Source organism: Dendrobium catenatum, unplaced genomic scaffold (genome assembly GCF_001605985.2).
Source record: "Dendrobium catenatum unplaced genomic scaffold, ASM160598v2 fragScaff_scaffold_9, whole genome shotgun sequence".
NCBI classification, from domain to species: Eukaryota; Viridiplantae; Streptophyta; class Magnoliopsida; order Asparagales; family Orchidaceae; genus Dendrobium; species Dendrobium catenatum.
In genome coordinates, this window is record NW_021318471.1 from 2,743,387 (window position 1) to 2,767,271 (window position 23,885).

At 32.6% G+C, this 23,885-nt stretch overlaps 1 long non-coding RNA gene across 3 annotated transcripts; it reads left to right on the plus strand.

Moving 5' to 3' along the window:
* Positions 1-11,953: 11,953 nt before the first annotated feature.
* Positions 11,954-14,622, plus strand: LOC110110289. 3 transcript variants are annotated; one of them, XR_003703060.1, is made up of 6 exons: positions 11,954-12,664; positions 13,050-13,134; positions 13,389-13,555; positions 13,767-13,878; positions 14,018-14,280; positions 14,359-14,622. It is a non-coding gene; the product is annotated as an uncharacterized LOC110110289 (long non-coding RNA). The 3 variants fall into 3 exon arrangements; XR_002304679.2 differs by lacking the exon at positions 13,050-13,134 and having other exon boundaries at positions 11,957-12,658; positions 14,359-14,621; XR_002304678.2 differs by lacking the exon at positions 13,050-13,134 and having other exon boundaries at positions 11,959-12,664; positions 14,359-14,620.
* The last annotated feature ends 9,263 nt before the right edge of the window (positions 14,623-23,885 follow it).

Genomic DNA, 23,885 nt, shown 5'->3' on the forward strand with positions numbered 1-23,885 from the left:
ACAGCCAAGGTGGCCGATGCGGGCAGCTTAAATTTTAATTTTTGTTTTATTTTCCGGCGGCGTTATTCCGCCGGAAATATTTTTCTTACGCGGATTTTACCGGCGGAAATTTTGCCACCGAAAAGCCGCCGGTATATACCAAATCTGTCGAAAAATGATCAATTTCTGATGGTAATATGTGATTTTCCTGTAGTGTACTATGATGTTTGAAATTAATTTGTAATGTGATACTAAAACTTCTTAAAATCATTTTCAAACTACAATGTCAATAAAATGCCCAAGTAAAACAAAGAAAAGTAGCATTTACAAGTACATAAAAATTCATCTCCTTTTTAAGGTGATCCAACGCTTAAGAAATTGCTATTTACTTAAAAACATCAAGGAATGTGCATATTGAATGCATCTTCATAAGTCACCCGGATATAAGTAATGCCTGAACTAAAACCTCAAAAAGAATCTGAAATTAGAATTAGAAGCAACAAGAAAGAGGAAGAACAAAGAGTGGATGCCCTTTGTATCAACACTTTCAGCTACAGTTTCATTCCTTTTACAAACATCAATTCAATCAAGCCATAGAAAATTTGGACAAGTTTATGGTACAAACATTGGCCCTATATCTTAAAATGATGGTTAGTTAAAAAAATAGGAATTCAGTGTTGTTTAACACGCACGCTTATATGAGCTTCAATTTGATGGATGCTGTGAAAAATTAGTTTTTGTAGTAACTTAGATTAATAAATAATAAATTTGCAATAAGGAAAATATAATCTTTTATCATGCATTCAAGCATTTAATAAATACAATGAGACAAACCAATGTTTCTATCAAAATCCCATCAAAGGTAAATTCTCACTCAGTCCTTCCTAATTGCATCTAATCTTCCATTTCCTTAGTGTATAGATATAGTCAGTCAACATTTGGCTTTAAGTGTATACCACAATTATAACCAATAGTATCACGTTAGTAGCAGGGCATGATTCTTGTAAAGATATGAGTCAATTTTTCAAGCTTAGGACCTATATAAAGCCTAGAAGTAAAAGGCAACAACATTTCTATTTGTGAAAGTAGTAAGCAGAAAAAGCCACTTTGACATTTTGCTATTTGGCTTTTTGCTGTGCATAATACAATAACTATCAATGATAGAATCAGGTTAGTAGCACTAAAGGGCATGCTTCATGAAAAGGCATTGATCACTTTTCCAAACTTAGAGCTTGTATAAACCCTAGAAGTAAAACGCAACATCACTTTCTATTAGTGAAAGAAGACGCTGAAGAAGCCATTCTCCAAAGGCAACTGCCCATTATCAAAATTGAAATTCCAAAACCACTTTAGCTATTTGATTGTGCTTGGTTGAAATGCTTAAAGTTTTGGGCAACTACTGTACAAAATACATAAAATGAGAAGACAAAAAAAATCCATATACAACTATTTTTAGCTCAAGTGGTACCTCACTTCCTAGCCAATTAAAGAGCCAAAATTATCCTCTTAAACCACTCTCGATTTCAATCTTCTATTGAAACAAACAAAAGTGCTTTTCTTATGTGTTTTACATTGAAATCCTTACAGATAACATCATAACCATACAACACCAAATTTAGATAACCATAAGAATAGTGCAACAATTTTTATATTTTATTTGGGTAGTCCAAACCAATGATACATTTATGCAATAGGAGTTGTACTCAACAGGATCAATTCATAAAGTCTTGTGAATCCTACTGTATGATTTACATTTGAATACCATGAATTTGCATACTTACTGTGTCCTACAAAATTGGTTTTTGTTTAACCTCCATTGTTGTAGAGATGTTATATTTCTCTTATTATATTGCACTCCATTGCCATTTATCAGCAATGGTGCCCAAGTGATGCATTGGCCATGTATAATTTAGTCCCTGAGCATGAGCATTGTTATACTATGCTTATGAAAGTGTGTGAAATGTTGATGAAACAATGGATATATTACATTATGTTGCACTTTTCACAATACACTTTGCTTAGAAAGCAACAAATTTCTATTGCTTCCTTATGTGCATTATACATAGAAATTAGGAAAAAAAATTATTAAATGGGTGGTATGAATAAGTGGAAACAAAATTTGGCCCTCCCTTTATTGCAGCAAAGTGTTGCAACAAACAAAACTAAAAATTCTGTATCGCTTCTATCCATCTATCCAGTATCCAGGTAGAGGAGGATGATAAATAATGATGTGCAGGGTTCAGTGATTAGTGATAGTGTGACACTAGAACATGGTGCTTTGGTGCATTAGAAAAAATGAATCTATGAAACTATTTTATAGCTATTCCAAATAAGGTAAGGAATGCTTCCAATTTAAGCTATCATTTTTTTTGAAAGTATATAACTAATAGTTTTATGGCTTTCTTTCTGAACATATTCCTTCCACTGAGCATAAAAGGAAAATTTTCTTCATCCGAATTCTCGCCTAATCATTTTATAAAAGGGGGACATAATATATTTCAATAAACAGATCTACCTCAAATAAAATTACTACTTGCATTTCTAATTTCTGTAATTCACATAATTACAACTACTTTTTCTTCCAAACCTGACATTCATGGTTAAAAAATAAACCTTAGGCTCATTTGAGCTAACAAACAAACCTTAGAACATAACATAGTTGATAGCAAGCAGATTTAATACCTTCTCCTTATCCACAACTGGTTGCCACTTCAAGTGAGAAAACTCTATCATTGACATGAGTGACGCCATTCCCCCTGTAAGCGCATAAACCTACCTAATTGGAATTCATTGAGATTAAGGAAGTGTTATGCCAAAAAATAAAAAACAGAGTAGGCAATGAACAAAGCATGCATTTTCCTCAAAGCAAATTAAAAATATATCTTTTAGATAAATCAAGTCATGCCTTGCGTCATTTGCCATCCTACTTCCTCTGAGGCTCTTTCTGCTACTGAGGCTTGTTCTCTTGTGTGCTTGGGAATGACTACGGGAGGCCGAGTATGTCCTTTGCATCCATATGATGTCGTCGACAATTTTTAGGGTTAGGCTTTCTAATGCAGCATAGTTCTTGGCTCTTCGCGATCCGCTGTGGAGACTCCAACAAAAGAGAACAAGAGCGATCGAAATGAATCCTTAGTGCGTTGCACGATCTAGACTGAAATTGAGCGGGCTGTTCAATCCTTTTGTTGGAGTTATGTGGTTATGTGGTTAAACCTCCTACCTGCTCTGATCACTGCCCCATTGTCCTCATGCCTGGGTACAAGGAAGTCACTCACCATAGGTTTCTATTCAAAAATTATATATCAGCAATGGTGCCCAAGTGATGCATTGGCCATGTATAATTTAGTCCCTGAGCATGAGCATTGTTATACTATGCTTATGAAAGTGTGTGAAATGTTGATGAAACAATGGATATATTACATTATGTTGCACTTTTCACAATACACTTAGCTTAGAAAGCAACAAAATTTCTATTGCTTCCTTATGTGCATTATACATAGAAATTAGGAAAAAATTATTAAATGGGTGGTATGAATAAGTGGAAACAAAATTTGGCCCTCCCTTTATTGCAGCAAAGTGTTGCAACAAACAAAACTAAAAATTCTATATCGCTTCTATCCATCTATCCAGTATCCAGGTAGAGGAGGATGATAAATAATGATGTACAAGGGTTCAGTGATTAGTGATAGTGTACGTGACACTAGAACATGGTGCTTTGGTAAAAAATGAATCTATGAAACTATTTTATAGCTATTCCAAATAAGGTAAGGAAAGCTTCCAATTTTAGCTATCATTTTTTTTTTTGAAAGTATATAACTAATAGTTTTATGGCTTTCTTTGTGAACATATTCCTTCCATTGAGCATAAAAGGAAAATTTTCTTCATCCGAATTCTCACCCAATCATTTTATAAAAGGGGGACATAATATATTTCAATAAACAGATCTACCTCAAATAAAATTACCACTTGCATTTCCAATTTCTGTAATTCACATAATTACAACTACTTTTTCTTCCAACCCTGACATTCATGGTTAAAAAATAAACCTTAGGCTCATTTGAGCTAACAAACAAACCTTAGAACATAACAAAGTTGATGGCAAGCGGATTGAATACCTTCTCCTTATCCACAACTGGTTGCCACTTCAAGTGAGAAAACTCTATCATTGACATGAGTGACGTCATTCCCCCTGTAAGCCCATATACCTACCTAATCGGAATTCATTGAGATTAAGGAAATGTTATGCCAAAAAATAAGAAACAGAGTAGTCAATGAACAAAGCATGCATTTTCCTCAAAGCAAATTAAAAATATATCTTTTAGATAAATCAAGTCATGCCTTGCGTCATTTTACATCCTACTTCCTCTTAGGCTCTTTCTGCTACTGAGGCTTGTTCTTTTGTGTGCTTGGGAATGACTACGGGAGGCCGAGTATGTCCTTTGCATCCATATGATGTCGTCAATGATTTTTAGGGTTAGGCTTTCTAATGCAGCATAGTTCTTGGCTCTTCGCGATCCGCTGTGGAGACTCCAACAAAAGAGAACAAGAGCGATCAAAATGAATCCTTAGTGCGTTGCACGATCTGGACTGAAATTGAGCGGGCTGTTCAATCCTTTTGTTGGAGTTATGTGGTTATGTGGTTAAACCTCCTACCTGCTCTGATCACTGCCCCATTGTCCTCATGCCTGGGCACAAGGAAGTCACTCACCATAGGTTTCTATTCAAAAATTATTGGATTAAATCCAAAGAGTTTTGGTATCTTTTTCTCTCTATTTTCTCTGGCCATAGTAGAGATCAGCCTTTTGTTGCTCTTTGCACTCTTCTTAAGGAATTAAAGCTTGAAATTAAAGGGAAGTATTGGGCTAATTCCAATCTTATGGATGATCAACTTAATACTTTGTATGCAAAGCAAGATTCCTGTAATAATCTTTTGAGCTCAGGCTGCAATATCGATGAGATTTCTCTCTCTCAAAAACACGAATCAGCAAATTGCTGATGTTTCTTTTAGCTGGCTTTCCTGGATATCTCAAAGAGCAAAAATTAAATGGATTTCAAATGGCGATGATGATCTTAAATTTTTATATTCTAAGATACGCTTGAGGAAGAACTATAGAAGTACTGCCATCTCTCTCTCTATGGCCAATGCCTCCAATTCTTACAAATATGCTGTTAATGATGTTATGAGTTATTATCATGGGCTGTTCAATCCTGCTATCCGGGAGGCTTTTGACATCAATCAATTTCCAATGGGTAAAACTATTCCTCATGAATTCCTTTCTTCTCTAACTCTTCCTTTTTATGAGGCAGAAATTAAAAAAGCAGTATTTTTCGGAGCCTCCAATTCCACTCCGGGACCAGATGGATTCAACTTTGAATTCTACAAAGCTACTTGGTTGGTGTTGGGACCCATTGTTTGCAAAGCTGTCAAGTCTTTTTTCATAATGCATACATTCCTCGTGCCGCCAATGCTACTACCATAACTCTTATTCCAAAGACAAGTCATGCCGAGGCTATCACTGATTTTTGTCCTACTGCCCTTTGCAATAATATTTACAAAATCATTGCTAAGATTCTAGCTGCTGGGATGAAACCCTTCATGCCTTCTATCATTCAAGGCAATCAATCTGGGTTCATTCACAAAATAATTTCCACTGACAATGTTATCCTAGCCCGTGAAATTCTTTATCATTCCAGAAATTCTTCTAAGCTTAAACTCATGTGCTCCAAGCTGGATATAAAAAAAGCATTTGATAGTGTTTCTAGAGATTTTCTCATTGCCAGACTTGCACAAAAAGGTTTTCCTGATTTGTTTATTAAATGGATATCTACTTGTATTAAGGATGTATGGTTCTCCTTATGCATTGATGGCGCTCTTAAGGGTTTTTTTCCATCCACCTTTGGGCTTAGGCAAGGCTGCCCTTTAAGTCCTTATCTTTTTTGTATTGTCATGGATGCGCTATCTTGTCTCTTTGATAATCCTGTTAATGGGGTGATGTTTGAAGCTCCACAAGTTGAGGGAAATAGGATTTCCCACCTCATGTATGCCGACAATCTCCTTCTCTTTGCTAGAGCTGACGCTCCAACCTGTGTTATCATTCGTAAGCTTCTTCAAAAATTTTCTGAAGCTTCGGATCTGGAAGTTAACTATGGTAAAAGTTCTTTGATTCTACCGGCCAACTGCACCAATTCTGATAACATCAGTAATATACTTAATATTCCTTTTGCTTCTAGGATAATTTTTCTTGGGATCCCCCTTTCCCCTTATAATCCTAAAATCTCTGATTTCTCCAATCTCATGGAGAAAAATAATCACAAGCTTCCGGGATGGAAAGCCAAGGCACTTTCTTTTGCTGGTAGATTACAGTTTCTGAAATTCACAATATGGAACTCTATAGCTTATTGGATTTGTGGTTCAATAATACCAAAAACTTTAATTAAGCAAATTGAGAAGCTTTGTTTTAAGTTTCTTTATTTTGGGGATACGACGGCACGTAAATTGCACCTCATATCTTGGAAAAATACTTGTAAGCCTAAAATATACGGAGGGCTGGGGATTCCCTCTCTCTTCTCTGTGCAATTTAGTTATGCTTGTGCACTTATTGGGAGGTTATACAATGTTAATAGCGCTCTTTCTTCTTGGATTTTACACCATTACATATCACCTTGGAAGCCTCCTGTTTCCAAGGCGACATCCTTCTGGAAATATATTTGTAAAATTGTTGTTATGGTCAAAGATAATTACAGATTCTCTGCTTCATATAAGGCCCCTATTTCACTCTTTTGGGATCATTGGATTAACGGACATACCCTTAATGAGGTACCTAATTTGTATGACTAGCTCAAACAATTTCCAGGGAATGCTAAAATTTCTATCATTCTAAATGAGAATGGCTGGGTTCTTTCTTCTGGATATCCGGATGTCCTGTCGGGCCTGCTCCCCTCCCCTGTTTCTACTGTCGGCATTGACTGTTTGACTTGGGGAGATGGTAATGTTAAGCATAGCAATTTCATTAGTTTCCTATACATTAATGATCCTATGGTTCCCTGGCATCATTTTGTGTGGCATAAACGTTTTTCACTGAGATACTCAGTATTTTGTTGGATGGCTTTTTGGGGTGGGCTTAAAACGTCTGATATTTTGAATCAATGGGGTATTTTGGTGGAGAATACCTGTTGCCTTTGTCATAATAAAATGAAAGCATCTCCCACTTGTTTTTTGAATGTAATTATTCATTTTATGTGCTGGCTATTCTCATACCGAGTATGAAGAATCAATTCCTTAGGCCCAATATTCTACAAGCTTTTGAATGCATTGTTGATCCTAATCACAAGATCACGCCTCTTTATCATCTTATTATTTGCTGTGCTATTTATCATATATGGAGAGAAAGAAATGAAAGAAAGTTTGATGATTCTTATGCTTCATCTACTACTATGGGCCTCAAAATTAAGAGTGCAGTATTTGCTAAAATTCTAAAATGGAAAAATGGTCATTCTTTTTTGGATTTGCTTTAGTTTTGGCCGGTGTGCCATCGGGAGCCATTTTTCTGCTGCTGCAATGGATTTCTGTGCTTGTGTTGTTGCTGTTTTTGGGCATTGATGACTGGATTGCCTAAGTTCTCCCTTTGGATGGCAGTATTGGCGACTTCTACAACCAGGTTGTCAGAGCATTGGCAATTCCTGAGCCCATGAGTGGGGAGATTCCTTGATTGTTGTGCAGACAGCTTTTTGGAGGCTTCTCTATTGTTTTTGTAGTTGTATTTTGTAGGAGTTTCTGCTGTTTTTGTTGTTCAGCTAGCTCCTAGTAGTCTTTTCTAGTTTTTTGCTGCTGATTTTGCTTCCTTTATAGGTTACACATGTAAGCATCTTTCATTATATGAAAAAGGGCTAAGCCCACAATTCTTCCAAAAAAAAAAAAGAGCGGGCTAGCTACGGGGTCATAAGTGTTTAGTTCTTTGGATGATGTTGCCGCCGACGTTGGTGAATAAACAATAACAAATACCATGAGCACAACAATTTTAATTGATTTATGATGTATTATATTATTACATGTATATATATATATAATATGATATTAAATTAGAGATAGGATTTTGAATATTTTAATTCTATATAAAGATTTGATTTATATGCATATAAAAGAATATTACAAGAGATATTAAAATCATTCACATGAAAAATCTATAAAGTAAAATTCATGATATATACTCTAGTTGAAATGGTTTACTAATATATATTATATGTCTCAAATGATGTTCTTCATCTTAATTTGTTAAGACTTTAATATAATATAGTAAATATAATTTATTGATGATGGAATACATAATGAAAGTTGGAGTGTTGATATCATCAAGAGATGGTTGAGATATATTCAATATTTCTCCTTTAAGGAGATGGAACTAAGACTAATAAATCCAACACAAATGGTGTAGAACCTACACCAAGTGGTAGACTCGATATCGGAATGCAAACCAAGAGAACTATATTCGAAAGAAATGAACTTATTATCAATAACCAGATAAAGAAAACTTAGGAATTTCATGCTGTTTGTATTTATTTTATGTGCTAAACATTTTTATTATATTTATATTATAATTGTGCTTTAGTTTATTTAGAGTGCACTAGTATGGACTTGAGTACTCCCATGTGTCTATGTGTGAGTGTGAGCTGATGTAATGACTGGCCAAGTGAGCGTGAAGTGTTTTTTGTTATCTTTATCAACACGTAGTGGATGGCCAGAGGAGTGGAGAAGGATTTATTGGTGGTTAACATTTGAAGTGGTCGTCCATCCTTCCCCTGCTCTAATTTGAATTACCTTATGTATAATGTATTTAAGACTCCCTTCGAGATTGAAAAGGTGGTTGCTTTTGTTGATATGGAAAAAAATTCATAATTTGAAGGAGAATGAATGATATCTTGATTCAAGGGAGAAAGCTTGGCAGCTTAATCCAATGACATAGTTTGGAGATTATTCTCTCTTGCACTTGACTTTGGTGAGTTTATGTGCTAATCTTTGTGTGAGTAATTATATTTAATTTTCTATAAATTTTGAATAGAATGTTGTTTGGTGTTTAGTGTTGTAAATATAAATTTTCCTTGAATTTCCTAACCACATTTCCCCATGTTTTCCTTTTTTTTAAGTGGCCAGCCAAGGTTGAAGAAATTGTGACCTAGATGGATTCTCTTCAACATTTAGTGGATCAAACCTAGTCTAAACCTTCTGAAGTATTTTCAGGATTGATTTACATACTTAATATATCAATTTTCTCATAGATTTTTCATTTAGTTTTACTATTTTGTGCCCGAAACCATAAAACTCCAAAGCCTAATTTTTGTTATCCAGATTTTACTCTCTACCTAACATCTAAAAATTTATAAAAAAGTATCAAAAAATAACAAAACTTGGTGAAAATCTCACTAAAGATGTCTACTTTCATTTCCAAGTGAAATTTTAAGAATGTAATAAAAATATTTTTTCCACCAATCATTCTAAGGAAAATTAAGCATCTTAAATACTTTAAATTTTGGATCAACATTAAACATCATTTTAAGCATCTCCCATCAATTTTGCAAGAAAATAATACAACCACAGCAGTAAATATTGGTGTTGGTATTAGGAGTAGGAATTGTGTTGATGACACTTATCCTTATTCATTATGGTTTACATCAATAATGTTAGGAATGGCAGGCAAGGATGGTTGAGCAATAGTAGTGGGAAGATATATTTGAGCAACACATGTTTGACAATAGTATTCTGGGGAATGTAGTCGTGCAATGATAGTTAAGAGATTAAAATTAAGCAAAAATGGTCAAGGTAACATAGTTGAGTGATTGTGATTGAAAAATAGTGATCAAGCGATTATGGTTAAGAATGGGCGGTTGAATAATAGTGGTTCCTAGTAGTGACCATAAATGTTGAACATTGAGTAAACCTTGTGTTATTTAGATCTCCAAACCACAAGCACAACATTGTTTTTCTAAGGGCATGCAATTTCCCACCGTCAAAATTAATTTCTAGTTATAATTAGGGTGATTTTGAGGCATTGACTATCCCCCCCCCCCGGCCCACGCATGCACACACACATTTTGCTCTAAAAAGATTCAATTGCTTGTTTTCCCTCCCATCACGATCTAGCTCGGGCGCACAATTGTTAAGTGGTACCTCTTTTTATTTCTCTCGTTCACATCATATGTGTGTGTGATTTGAGCAACGTAAGTTTAACAATAGTATTCCGGAAACTGTAGTCGTGCAAGGATAATTAAGAGATTCCAATTAAGCAACAGTGGTCAAGGTACCATAATCTAGTGATTGTGATTGGATAATGTTGATCAAATGATTGTGGCTAAGAATGGGGGGGGGGGGTCGAATAATAGTGATTGCTAGTAGTGATTATCGATATTGAACATTGAGTAAACTTTGTGTTATTTAGATCTCCAAACCACGGGTGGAACAAAATTTGGGTAAGAGCAGGCAATTACCCACCCTCAAAATTAATTTATACTTTGAAAAAAAAAAAAACTAAATTTTGTTTAAATTATAGCACATCAAAGAGAAAGGGAAAAAGTAGATTTTTAACGATTGGATCGCTTTGCCACTTTTGTAAAAAATTTGCTCAAATCATTGTAGGTGATTTTAATCATATATCTATTTTTAAATATTTTGATGTATAGTTGTTTGATTCTCTCCAATATTGATTTTATTGTTTTTTTCTCAAGTTTATTAAACTTTTACTGCATAAATTTTTGTAACTTAATATATTGATGATCTTAGATGTTTGTACTGTAATATTTATTGAATTTTTTAGATAAAATGGAAGTTTCTATATTTTGTATTGTTTACACTGTTTGAATAACTGATATGTTTACTATTAGCATATTATTAGTACAATCATTGAAAATGAATGGGGGATGTGGTTGAATAATAATTGGTCGTTGTTATTATTATAGTACTGTGATAATAATATGAATTAGGACAAATAAAAGTTGGTTTCACTAAAGTTGGTTGAAGACTAACTGATCTGTAAAAGATGGTGGGTGGTCGACGAGTTTTTCTTTAAATTATGTAGTTTCAAGTTATTATTTACTGATTCATGTAATATTGATTGAGAGTTATTAGAAGTTATTATTATGTTATGAACAAAAAGTGGCGACTCTATTTACTGAGCCAAAATATCTTGATACATATTACAACTTATTGGAAAACATCACTTAAACTAAATTTTTTTCTTGTTTAGTATGACTACTAAAATGCATGTTATTGATTCATTGTTAATGTTGTTATATGATTTCATTCTTTATTATTATTGTTTATTGATTTACTATTATTGTATGGATTTACTGCTACTATATTATTTTTATATTAATGCTACCAATTTTACTAACGATCTGCTATTGATACGGATATCGATATTATTCGATACAACTATTAATTCATTGTACTAATATTGATTTACTGTACTAATATTGGGCAAGTGATATATTGAGTATGTGATTAAGATATTGATTTGATACTGATATAGAATACTTTGATAGTGCGTGTACATTCCTATGGGCCCGAGCGGGTCCGATCGTACTCGATTGACTTGATTGAACCACGATGAGCTAAATTCGGGTCGAGGCGGCGTTAATTTGAACTTGAGTTCATTAAATTGCCACAGTCAAATTATACCAAGTTCAAATTGACTCAGACCAAGTCGAATTTGACTCGACTGCGTTCGATAAACCCCAATCAATTTATATCGGCCGCGTCAAACCTCATTTGACCCAAAGTAGTGTTGATTTTGGTTTCAATTTTATCTAATTAAATTGAACTCAAATAGACAGGAACCGAGCAAAATAGAGCCTGATTCAAACTCAAATTCGAGCCAAATCAATTCAATTTGTTCAATGATCAGTCAAATTATCTTTCAAATGAATTTGAGTGTATTTTTAAATTCAGAATTGCTTCGACTGCTCTAATTGCATGGAAAACGCAAATCTGCCCGCGATCGCGTGTTACAGTCGCGTGATCACTTAATTTGAAGTCGATTCAAGCGACTTTTGGCAGCGACTGAGCGGCGCAGTTCTATTTTGGTGTTTAAAGGAAACAGAGGGCGGAAGAAGCATCGCCGCATCGGAGAATGGAGATACCGACGCGGCGACGCCTCTGGGGGCATTTCTCTTCCCCTTCCTTCGTCTCTGTGGTTCGCACTCCTCAAGAGCCGACCTACTCTCTCTCGCTTTTCTGATGGGGACACTCATACGAAGAGGCCGAAGCCCTCTTCCTCCCTTCGTCTCTTTTGCTCTCTGTTCGCCCTAGCCCCTCTCTTCCGTCTCCTTGTAATGCACAAGAGGCTGGAAGCCCCTCTTCCCCACGGATTCTCCCTCTTCAGACGCCTCCAAGCCGCAATCCTCACAAGATAGTCCTCCATACACTCCCGTCGGCTCTGATACGCAGAGGCGAAGCCCTTGCCTTTCTCGACCGGTTTCCACTTCCTCTCGACGCCGAGCCTCCTCCAACCTTATTCTCACACCCGCTGCCAACATTGCCGACTCGACCTCACCAACCAGATTTGCTGCTGTTGTGGCCTAACAGATTTGTTTGATGAAAAGTTATATAAATGTCAATGAATTGGTCTTCTTTGATATGGATAGCTGCTGCCACTTAAGTATATAATCAGATAGCTTTATGAACATATATGTATGTGTAAGTATGGAACTTTGGAATTATTTTGGGTCATTGATTTCTTCCATCCAGTAAATAAAATTGATATGTATGTAGAAATTCAAAATATCCACTAGATCATTGTCCGTTTATTCAATGATATGAGTTTATAGGCAGCAGTTATACTTAGACAGTTCTCTATTGCATTCGCCATAATTCTGACAATAAAGTGTATGCCATCATATGTTGGACATTTGAAATGCCCACTTCATAATGACTGGTCTGTTTTGATTTCTACAGTTTCTTTTTCTATTTCTTTTTGGAGCTTCTTATATTATCTTGCAAGAGTTGTTTGAAATGATTGTAATATGACCCATGTTGGCATTCTTAATTGTTATATAACTCCTTTTAAATTTTCTAACTGCAGTTTGTTCAAATTGCTTGCCATTCCATGTCGGGGCACCTAAGATTCAAAACTTTAGAAGATTTTAAAGTTAGATTTGAGTTTATAGGTAACAGTTATACTTAGACAGCCCTCTATTGCATCTGCCATAATTCTGAGAAGAAAGTGTATGCCATCATATGATAGACATTTGAAATACACACTTCATAATGACTGGTCTGTTTTGATTTCTACAATTTCATTGTTTTTTTCTTTTTGCAGCTTCTTATATTATCTTGCAAGAGTTGTTTGAAATGATTGTAATATGACTCAACTTGGCATTCTTAATTGTTATATAATACCTTTTAAATTTTCTAACTGCAGTTTGTTCAAAATTGCTTGCCATTCCATGTTGGGGCACCTAAGATCCATAACTTTAGAAGATTTTAAAGTTAGATTTGAGAAGGCTCTGGAATCTAGGGAAGGATTTGCAGCTATTGCTAAGGATTACTCTGATTTGCTTATGTTCGCATTCGATGAAAGTTACAAAGGTAGTTAGCTAGAAATTTGTCAAACATCATACTAAACTAGTTATTGTCAAAATATGTATTAATATGACTTTGAGGCAATAGTTTGAGGCTTTTTTCTATGGTTTCTTTAACAAGTAGTTGTTTTATTTTCCTTAGTAATACTTCTTTAGCTTTCTTTTGATTGATAATTGGAGAATGCTGATCTGGATTTGATGTTAAAATATACATGTAGGCACTGAACAAGTAATTGTGGACACTTCAAAAGCACAGAGATGATTTGGTGTAATTTAAATGCTATTTTAGCTCGCGCGAAAAAATTATTTGAGCTCACGTCATTGTATGAGGTATGATGTAGTACCTTTTAGTTTTAGAAGGTGAATAAATTTCTTATCTATTGTAATTTTTTTCAATGAAATTATGATCATCTTGATGAGTTTATGCATAGAAAAATGTGTTTATTGCTTCCTTATATTTTTCATACAGGGAAAACTTAACAAGGAACTTTTCGAGCATGTGAAATATCTTTTAGATGATGCTACTGATGAAAAGTGGTCAGCAATTAGAAGATTTCTTCATCTTGAGAGAATGACCACTTTAGTTGGTTTTGCTTCAACCCTTTCTTCATTTAATATTTATCAGACAATTGTCAAAAAGTTGGTTGCAAAACTAGAAAAATATGTCAAAAGCATTGTTGAATCTAAGACAAAGGAAGAAGCTGGGAGGGTCTTGATGAATATGAAAGACAGGTGATTGTTTTCTTGAAGTCTTATCTGTGAAAGATTTCATATATTAAATTTATTTAATTTTATGCAATATGTTTACAGGTTTAAAACAAAATTTAGTTGTGATTCTGATTCTATGCCAAGACTATGGACAAGAAAAGAAGATATAAAAGCAATCACCAAAACGGCTTGTTCAGTAGTATGTCATAAATTTGCATTCCTACTACTTTTTTTTTTATCTTGCAAGTTGATATGTATGGTTAATTCTTATTTTTATTTCAAATTGTTGTTTTATTTTTACATCCTTTAAAGTTGTTATATGTCTTTGTAATTCATTTAGATGGGGAGAAGGATAACGTTGAGGAGACCCTTCAGTTTGCTTGGTGGACGGCCTTATCTCTTCAACATCAAATAGGATTTGATCATTGGACGCATTAGCTGCATTGACTTCCAGGAAGTCAATGCAGCTAATGCGTCGAATGATCAAATCCTATTTGATGTTGAAGAGATAAGGCCGTCCACCAAGCAAACTGAAGGGTCTCCTCAACGTTATCCTTCTCCCCATCTAAGTAAATTACAACAATGACATATAGTAACTTTAAGGACTGCAAAAATAAAACAATAATTTGAAATACAAATAAGAATTAACAGTGCATATTCACTTGCAAGAAAAAAAATTGAATGCAAATTCAGGACATACTAACAATAGATTTTGTGCTTATTTTGCTAGCCACGTTTTCACCTCTTTCTGTGGCATTGTGGATGTGTACATTGATGTTAGGCAATGCGTAAATTTCTTTGCTTTTTGCTCCTATTTTTATCAGCTTGAACATATCAGTTCCAGATTTGAAGTTTTGGTGTATATTGTTAAAGTTGCTTATTCCATAATCTCTATTATAAGTTACTTGGTCTTTTGTTGTTCGTGTGCTTGTAAATGTGCAGAAACCGATACTTCGGCCTTGTTTATATTTTGTATTGTATATTGCTACCCTTTGTATTGTTAGATTATAGTTCAAGTTATGATTTTCAAATTTTTGTGCTTGGAAATTTTATTTCCAGTTTTAGATCTGAGGTCTCTTGGATATTTTGGTACGTCCAATGTCGTGTATGGAGGTATTAAATGAAGATCTAGGATATTTGCTTTGCTTAAATGTGGTTCTTGGTATCTTTTTAATTTTTTCCACCTCTTCTATTGCTTGTTCTATGCTATAATGCTTGAAATGATGTAAATTGTTTCATAATGAACCAACTGTGAATAAAATTTCTAAGGAATTAGAGCAGTAAGGTGATATTATTATCATCTTCAATCAATATATTAATCACTTTGCATATCTAGTAGTATTTTCTTGGATTATTAATGTGGTGTAGCAGACTTTTGTGTCCATGATGAATAAATTTGAAAATTTCAACAATACATAAATTTCAATAATACTGAAATAAAATTAAACTTAATTTGATAACAAGGAATGGCAACAAAGAAAGAAACAATTCTTGACTTAAGGGGTGTGGAAAAGGTTAGTTTCTTCCCTCTACTAGTTAGGTGCTCCATTTTCTTCCTCCCCTTCCCTTGATGATGGACATACTGTTGATATTGGGAATTATTATCAACATGAATTTGTCTTCTTATTATATGCATTTGGGTTAATTATTTACGTATTTCATATGTTTTAAGAAATTTAAATGTGGCGAATTTAATATTTTATTTTTACATTTGATTTGAGAGGATCTGAAATACTGATTAATGATTTAATTATAATAAATATTTGTAGGTGAAACAAACCCTTGGCTTCCATAAGATTCAGTTAAATTTTATTTATGCATTAACACTGATAATGCTTGATGATAATTTTGTTGTACAAAATGTATCCTTGCTTTTTCTTCTTTTGTTTTTGTTTTTTGTTTCTCTAAGGTTTTGTTTGTGGTGGTTTTTTTATTGCTGCTTTAAGTAATTTTTAGTTAAAAATTTATTTTCTTTTACTAAAAATATATTTTAAGAAGTAGTAAGAAAGTCGTCTTAAATATATGCATTAAATATAGTTGATTTGACAGATTGAAGTTAAGTTAATTTCGGGTTGGACCCGGTAAATTGGTATAGTGGTATCAGTTTCGGGTATTTTAAATCTGAAATTTAAAATGGTTAAATTTGAAATTAATTTGAAATAGCAACTGATATATTATAATACATTTAAATATTAATTTGTTCTTATATTAAAACAAAAACAAATTCATCAAAATCAAAAATTTTTAGGGCATATATATGTTATGTGTGTATATTTATTTGGCTATTTAATTCAATGAGATATCTAATATCATTTTTTTATTTCTTTAAAAATATTAATTATTTGATTTATTAATATTTTCAAAAAATATTTTAGAGATTATAATTATAGTTTATTTCATTGATATTAAATATTAGTCAAATTAATTGGTTTTAATTTTATATTTTGTTTTGAAATATAGATATAATTTGTATTTAAATATAGTAATGTTGAATCAAATGTGATAGTTGATAAATAAAACTGCATCTTAATAATATTTAATAAAAAATATGTTTGCCAATTTGAAGTAGACATGAAATCAGTAATTCTTAAAATAATTTTTTCAAGTGATTGACAATATTCAAATATTAATGAATAGATAAGTTAGTATTCTATACATTTAGGAATCTAAAGAATATTATAAAGGTCTATGTTTAAAAGTTAAAATTTTATAATTATTCATAAATATTTTTAATATTTGAACTTTATAAATATTAATAGTAAGCCAATGTTATATATAACTATAATTGAAGAATAAATAATTAATTTGTGTTGAATGTAAGCGTTTATTATGATTTAGGTAGTAGTTAAATCTTATGTGCACGAAATAATCTCTATATATGTACTCATTTTAGGATAACTTATATGTATATTTATAAATATTTAAGGTGATTATCTCTAACTTATCTTCCACTAGAGCTACTCCAATCTTTTCACTTGTATGCACATTTCACATATTTTGTCTCTAAGAGTAAAGCCACTCATCGACTTGAGCATCCTCATTTCTGCAACACAACTTAATATTATGCTTCTCTTTATATGCATGAATTATAATCCTCATACAGACATGGAGATGGAGTCTGGAGAGCAAAGGGACTTGGGCAGCCAGGTAGGATATTTGTAGGTATGTATTATATTTTTTTTTATATAAATAAAATAATCATAATTGAACGAACAATAAAAAAAAATTTAGTCACCGGGGGCACGTGCCCTTAGGGGACAAACGCTTGTTTTGTTGTTGTTGTTGGGGGCACGTGCCCTTAGGGGCCCCATTATGGTTCCGCCATGTTGACCCCCTTTTTGAATGAGATCAATTTCCTTAGCTTATCCCTCGTGTGTAGGTCTTCATAGTCTTGTATAGACATACCCACTAATACTATTTTCACTTAAGTGGATGCCCAAAGACATAGCTTTGACTCGACCCCATAATTCAACCCAAATCGAACTCATTTTGACTAAAATCCAATTCAATTCTAAGTATAGTAGCGTAATCAAATGTTGTTCATTTTATTTGGGCTCAATTCGATTTCAATTTGGAACATGTATGATAGGCATTGTATAACCTGACTCTGGATAATATGAACAAATTGGTAGTTAAAGCCATTTGAAACGAATTTGACTCAATTCATCAAATTTGACATTAATCGGGCCCGATTTTACAAAATCGAAATTAATTAAATAAAAATTACTCAAATTTTTAGCAATCATAGGCAAATTGGCATATATCGAAGCGTGTTGACAAAAATTAGTGCGCTATCGAGTTAAATTTATCCTTAGTACCTCTGATTAGTGCAAATTGATGCGTCTTGGATCGATTGGAGGCAAATCGGCATTGATTGAAGCATGTTGACACAAATCAACGTTATGCCGAGTTAAATAGACTTTGATTTGAGTTAAATCGACTCGTTTCAAACCCATCAAAATTAAATCAGCATTAACAGGATTAAATTGATTAATTTGAACTATTTTAATTTTATAGTTTAACCATATTTGCTATTATAATTTAATACATTATTAAAAATAATCTTCAAACATCTTTTAAATGCAATATTCAATTTCAACCGTTAATTTGCAAGGACAAGATCGTAATTTTGAAGTCCTTTGAGAGCGATCAAAAGGGGCAGTTTAGACTATTCATAGGTGACTTCCTTTTCCCGTGCAACCCTCCCTACTCCCCGTCCTCCTCTGGTTTCGATCCATGAGCAATCTCCTGCCTAGACCCCGTCGATACCAAATGCATCCAAAGGTCAATAACCACGTGTCACATCACCTGGAACTCGATAATGAGCACTCGGTGTACGTCCGAATTTCTGATTTTTTATCCGGACGTAATAAAAATTCGTCAATCTAGCTGCTCGAGCATGAAAACAGAAAACATGGATCACAAATATTAGTAAATTTGGGCTAAGTAAAATCAAGCGCTTCAACTTTTTAGATAATAAAATATATATTGTCATATCTCAAAATATATATTACTACCAAGAGTCGTACATAAAATTAAAATGTTTATAACATTTCAAAACAAAACATTGGCCTACATAAGCATTTATATTTTGTCTTTCCTTCTTCTATACCTTGGATGTCAATTAGGTGAAAATTGATCATTTTCTCCATGTTAATAATATAGAAGTCATTAGTTAAAATGAAGATGATACATAAATCTATAAATTAAAATATCTAATTTTTAATTTCACATATCATAGTTGAGTTTCCTGGTGGTGGATGTTATTCGTGATAATTTTGCATAAATTGTCTCACCTCACTTTGAAGTGTTTGCACCACCTCGTCAAGTCTTAAAACTCAATCAAATGCAATATTACTGTCACTGCTGCTACTTGGAGTCGTGGTGCTCTGAGAAAAATATCATCTTGGAGTGACCTAAACCTCAGTGTTTGTACTCTTCATGTGGGATGGTTATCATACACAGTGTAGATCCATCCAAGAAGCCATGGAAACCATTATCTTTAAAAACTTTGATGACTTGAGCTCTCCAAGTGGGATGATTATCAGAGTTTAGTTGATGATGAACAATATTCTTGATATTATTTATAAGAAACTTTAGAGAAGAGGGGAATTGAACTTCTATCATATCGTTGTTGCTTGATTCAGCCGCAGGGTAAGCAGAGGAGGAGGTGGCAGATGAGATCATGTCTTCACACGCTAGAATTTAGTGAACAAGCATCTGTAGATGCAAGTTAGAGCCATAACGCAGTGGCTTTGATACCATGATAAAATAGGAACATATAACCTTCTAATTTATTAACAGTTAAACATGAATATGAAGGATAGATAATGATTATTTTCCTGAAGTCTTAAGTGTAAAAGATTTTATTTATTAAATTTGTTTAATTTTATGCAACATGTGTACAGGTTTAAGACAGAGTTTAGCTATGATTATGATTCAATGCCAAGACTGTGTACGTGAAAAGCATACATAAAAACAATCAACAAAATGGCTTGTTTAGCAGTATGTCTTGAATTTGCAATCCTACTTCCACTCTTTTTTTAATCTTGTAAGCTAATATGTATAGTTAATTCTTATTTTTATTTCAAATTATTATTTTATTTTTACAATACTTAAATTTATTATTTGTCTTTGTTGCAATTCACTTAGATGAGAAGAAGGATAATACTAAGGAGACCCTTCAACTTGCTTTGGTGAACATTCTTAGTTGTTCAACTTCATATAGTATTTGGTCATTGGACGGATTGGCTGCATTAACCTCCAATACATAGGAAGATGTAATACTTCGTTGCCTTTTTTGTATAAAATTTAATTGTGTTTATATTCACTTTCATAATAATTTTTCTATATTTGCTTTTTAGGTTCTATCAACGATAAGCTTAATTGCACCCGTCTAGTGCAAGTCATTATAGAGACAGTTTTAAAAAAAAAAAACAAAATATACTGTAAAATGAGATATTGTTGCTCAGGCTTATTTTTGAACCTCAACTTTTCTTAGTATTTTCTTTTTATTTATATCTTTCAAAAAATTATAAATATAGCCATCGAAGTACTATTATTGTCTTATTATTTGATATATGTGTTGAATGAGAATTATTTTTCATATGATGTATCTTATAGTATTTTCTCTCAACCTTCTGTTCAATTTGGGCTTTTCTCCTAATCCTATTTGTTTGATAATGGTGAACTATCATTTGTTTTACCGCAATACAACATATTTGGTCTAAATATGTATTCTTATTTTAGGAAACTTAAAAGAGAAATAACAACTAGTTGCCTCCACCTTGGGCCATTGTAGTTATGTTAATCTTGGGTTTAATGAATTGATGAAAATTTTAAGATAAATTTCTTGAATGCGCGTTATAAATTATGACTAGCAGTCTTATCTTTTTCTGTCACATTCAACAAAATATTTTTTGTTCATATTCTCTCTTGTTAAAAATCCTTTGTACATTTGGGTCATTTTTGTTGTTTTTCTTCTTGCCAAGACGCTCTGGGTTCAGCTTGAAATCTCAGATAAATGTTGAAATTGAGTTGTGAGTTATTTAAAAAATTGAAATACTGATGATTTCTTCCTGATTTAAGTGCATACTATTATTTTTCTATTAATAATTTTTATCATTTGTCAACTATACAGCTTTTTGGGTTCCTTTCATTATTTATGAAGTTTCATTCAACATTAATAAATCTGCTAAATAAACGAGTAGATAAGGGACAAAGACCTATAGCTCCAGATACCTGAAGGAATCCTTAGTCAAAAAGTCATTTTATTCGTATATATAGTACTTCGCCATCATCAGTTGGAGCATCTAATGAAACTTCTTCAAACAGTGCATATGCATATGAGTAACTTCTGAGAATATTTTCATTTGACATTTATGAAAAGTTATTTTTTTCTTAAACCCATTTCCCCGTGAGATCATCTATAGGTTTATTCGTTTATTTTGTTTTTTTTTTTTTAATCTCTTCTCTTAGTTGGTGATAGTTCCAGTTGTATTCGTTGTTTTCATCAAAAGTTTGTTCTTTTTTATTTTGGGTGATAACCCTAAAGGTGCATATAAGCGCAGTGACTTTTGTCTTTTGAATTACAAGCAGCTGGGAAGGGAGATTTTTGATTGGGAAATATTGAATTTTTTTAAGAAAATAATATATAATTTATACTGTAAATAACACATTATGACTTTAAAAATATTTGTTTGTAAAGTTGTATTGTTTGAGGCTTTGATTTTAATTTTAAAAATAGTACAGTAAACTTGAAGTTATATTTATGCGCAAAAAAACAAAAAAATTGACAAGAGATCTTACTCCTTACTGTTGTAAGTATATATATAACTTTGCAGATAAGTGAGAGCTATCTGAATTGAAGGCAACAATAGAAGTAAAATTGCTAATAGAAGGATGTTCAATGCTTTTGTTAATGAACAGTCCAACAAATGCTTGCATTGATCAATAAAATCACAAGTCATTGAAAGCTACATTGTTGGTTGGATTATAGAGTATAGTTTTTTTATTTTTTCGAAAAAGACTCTTCTAAATGACTAAATCTAATTTCATGCATCACTGTTCCATTCTGAATTAATAAAGAAGTATCTAAGATAAGTGCAGAAAACAAGCTCCATAAGTTTCCGATCACCCATAATGATGCAACCTTCACATTGCATGAGTTACTAGTGAGAAATCAAGTATAATCTCTGAAATACAGGATTACGCATCTATTTTATATTTTCTCTCTATTGACTTGAAAACAAATATGAGGATTGTATATTTCTTATACTTTTATTCTCATCTATTTAGATTTATACAATTTCCTTCATAGTATAGAATTGTATTTTTAGTTCGCAAGTCCTAACTATGAGGTTTTTACCTTTTGTTTAATATGAAATTTTCAATGATCGTAAACATTTAAACTTTATAATATGTTTCTATATGTTATTTTAAACCCTAATATATCTAGCAATTGTTTATTTACTTTTCCTATATTATTATTTAAAATTCTAATACATGCAAGCATTATTCTGCCTAGTACAATGAATTGTTATCAACTATTTATTTTGTTATGTAAACATGTGATGTTGTTTGTAGATTTTGTTATATGTATACATTTTGAAGATGAATAAAAATGAAAAGAAATTTGTAGACAAGTTACTCTTTATTTTTTTTATAAGTTGATTATAGTAGCTTTATGGTATATTTTAAATAAAAGAAATATGAATAGTCTCCAAAATTTAGATCTTGAGTTTGATTTATCACTACTCAACACTTGGGTTCAGTTCTCTGAAGATAAAGGCAATTACACCCTGTGCTTAAATGGTAGCCACATTAGTGGCCCTCATTATGCTTTGTGTGTAAAATTCCCATTGACAATGCTCATTTCCTTGAAGCACAATGCATCATTAATAAGGCACTAGCTGCGTAATGATCAGAAAAGGGAAAAGCCAAGCATTAAGCTTATGAAACATTCCAACCACACGTTTATAATTATTTGAAATGAGAAAAACAGATATTATATAAGTTTTGTTCCTTTCAAATTATTGCATCTTAGCCTTATATGTGGCAGTGGTAGTAACAATCCATATTCCTTCTTTAAAATTCTTAATCAGGATTACCTTCTTTGTGTTAGGACACTCTTTTTAGCCCTCATGAGTTTTTCACTAGGGAGGAAACCCTTTTCATATCTAGAGTTCATCTAAGGTTTCGTTTGGGACTGTTTTTTAGCTGCTTCTTAAATTAGCTTTTTAGTATGAAAATTAAAATTTTTATACTAGAAAGCTGTTTTAAGAAGCAATAAAAAAGTCGTCTCAAACGAAGCCTAAATCTCGAGAGATTTTCACCTTGGCTTTAAGTATTTCTCTAAAGACGTAAAGAACAAAGGGGCTCAACTATGGTGCATGAATACATTCAATATGTAATCATTGTAAATAAAAATCACACATTTAAAAAATATTTTCCATGACCAAGATTTTACTTCCAATTATCAAATCCTCATAACAACAATACTTATTGCATATCGCATTTCATGACCATCATGATGCCGCGAAAAAGGAGGAAATGGGTAAATGCATATAAGAACTTATTCAAAGAACATGGGTAGAACATTTAGAATCCCTTCTAATCTTAAAATATAGAAGATCACTGCTACTTGAGGGGTTTTTCTCCTATTTCTCATGTGCCTTTTGTACTAAACTATAATACATAAGAGACTCTTAATAAAATTCCTTTGGTATTACCTTATCATGAATACTCTTAGTCTTGTTAATTACAAGTTATTAGATTAGCTAAAGAATAGTTTAAGCAACTTAAAGCTCAAAAAAGGAGCCAACTTTGAGACTTTGGAGGGCTCTTAGAATTCATTATCTCATTGATAAACTAAGGTTTTTTTTTGGAACGGTTTTTTTTATTGCTTCTTAAAGCGGAGTTTTAGGCTTTATTTGGGACGGCTTTTTTATTGATTATTAAAATGAAGTTTTAGTACAAAATTTTAAGAATTTTAGTATAAAATTTTTAATTTTTTAACTAAAACTTCATTTTAAGAAGTAATAAAAAGCCATCCCAAATGAAGCCTTAGTTAAAAAATTAAAAATTTTGTACTAAAATTTCGTTTTAAGAAGCAATAAAAAAGCCGTCCT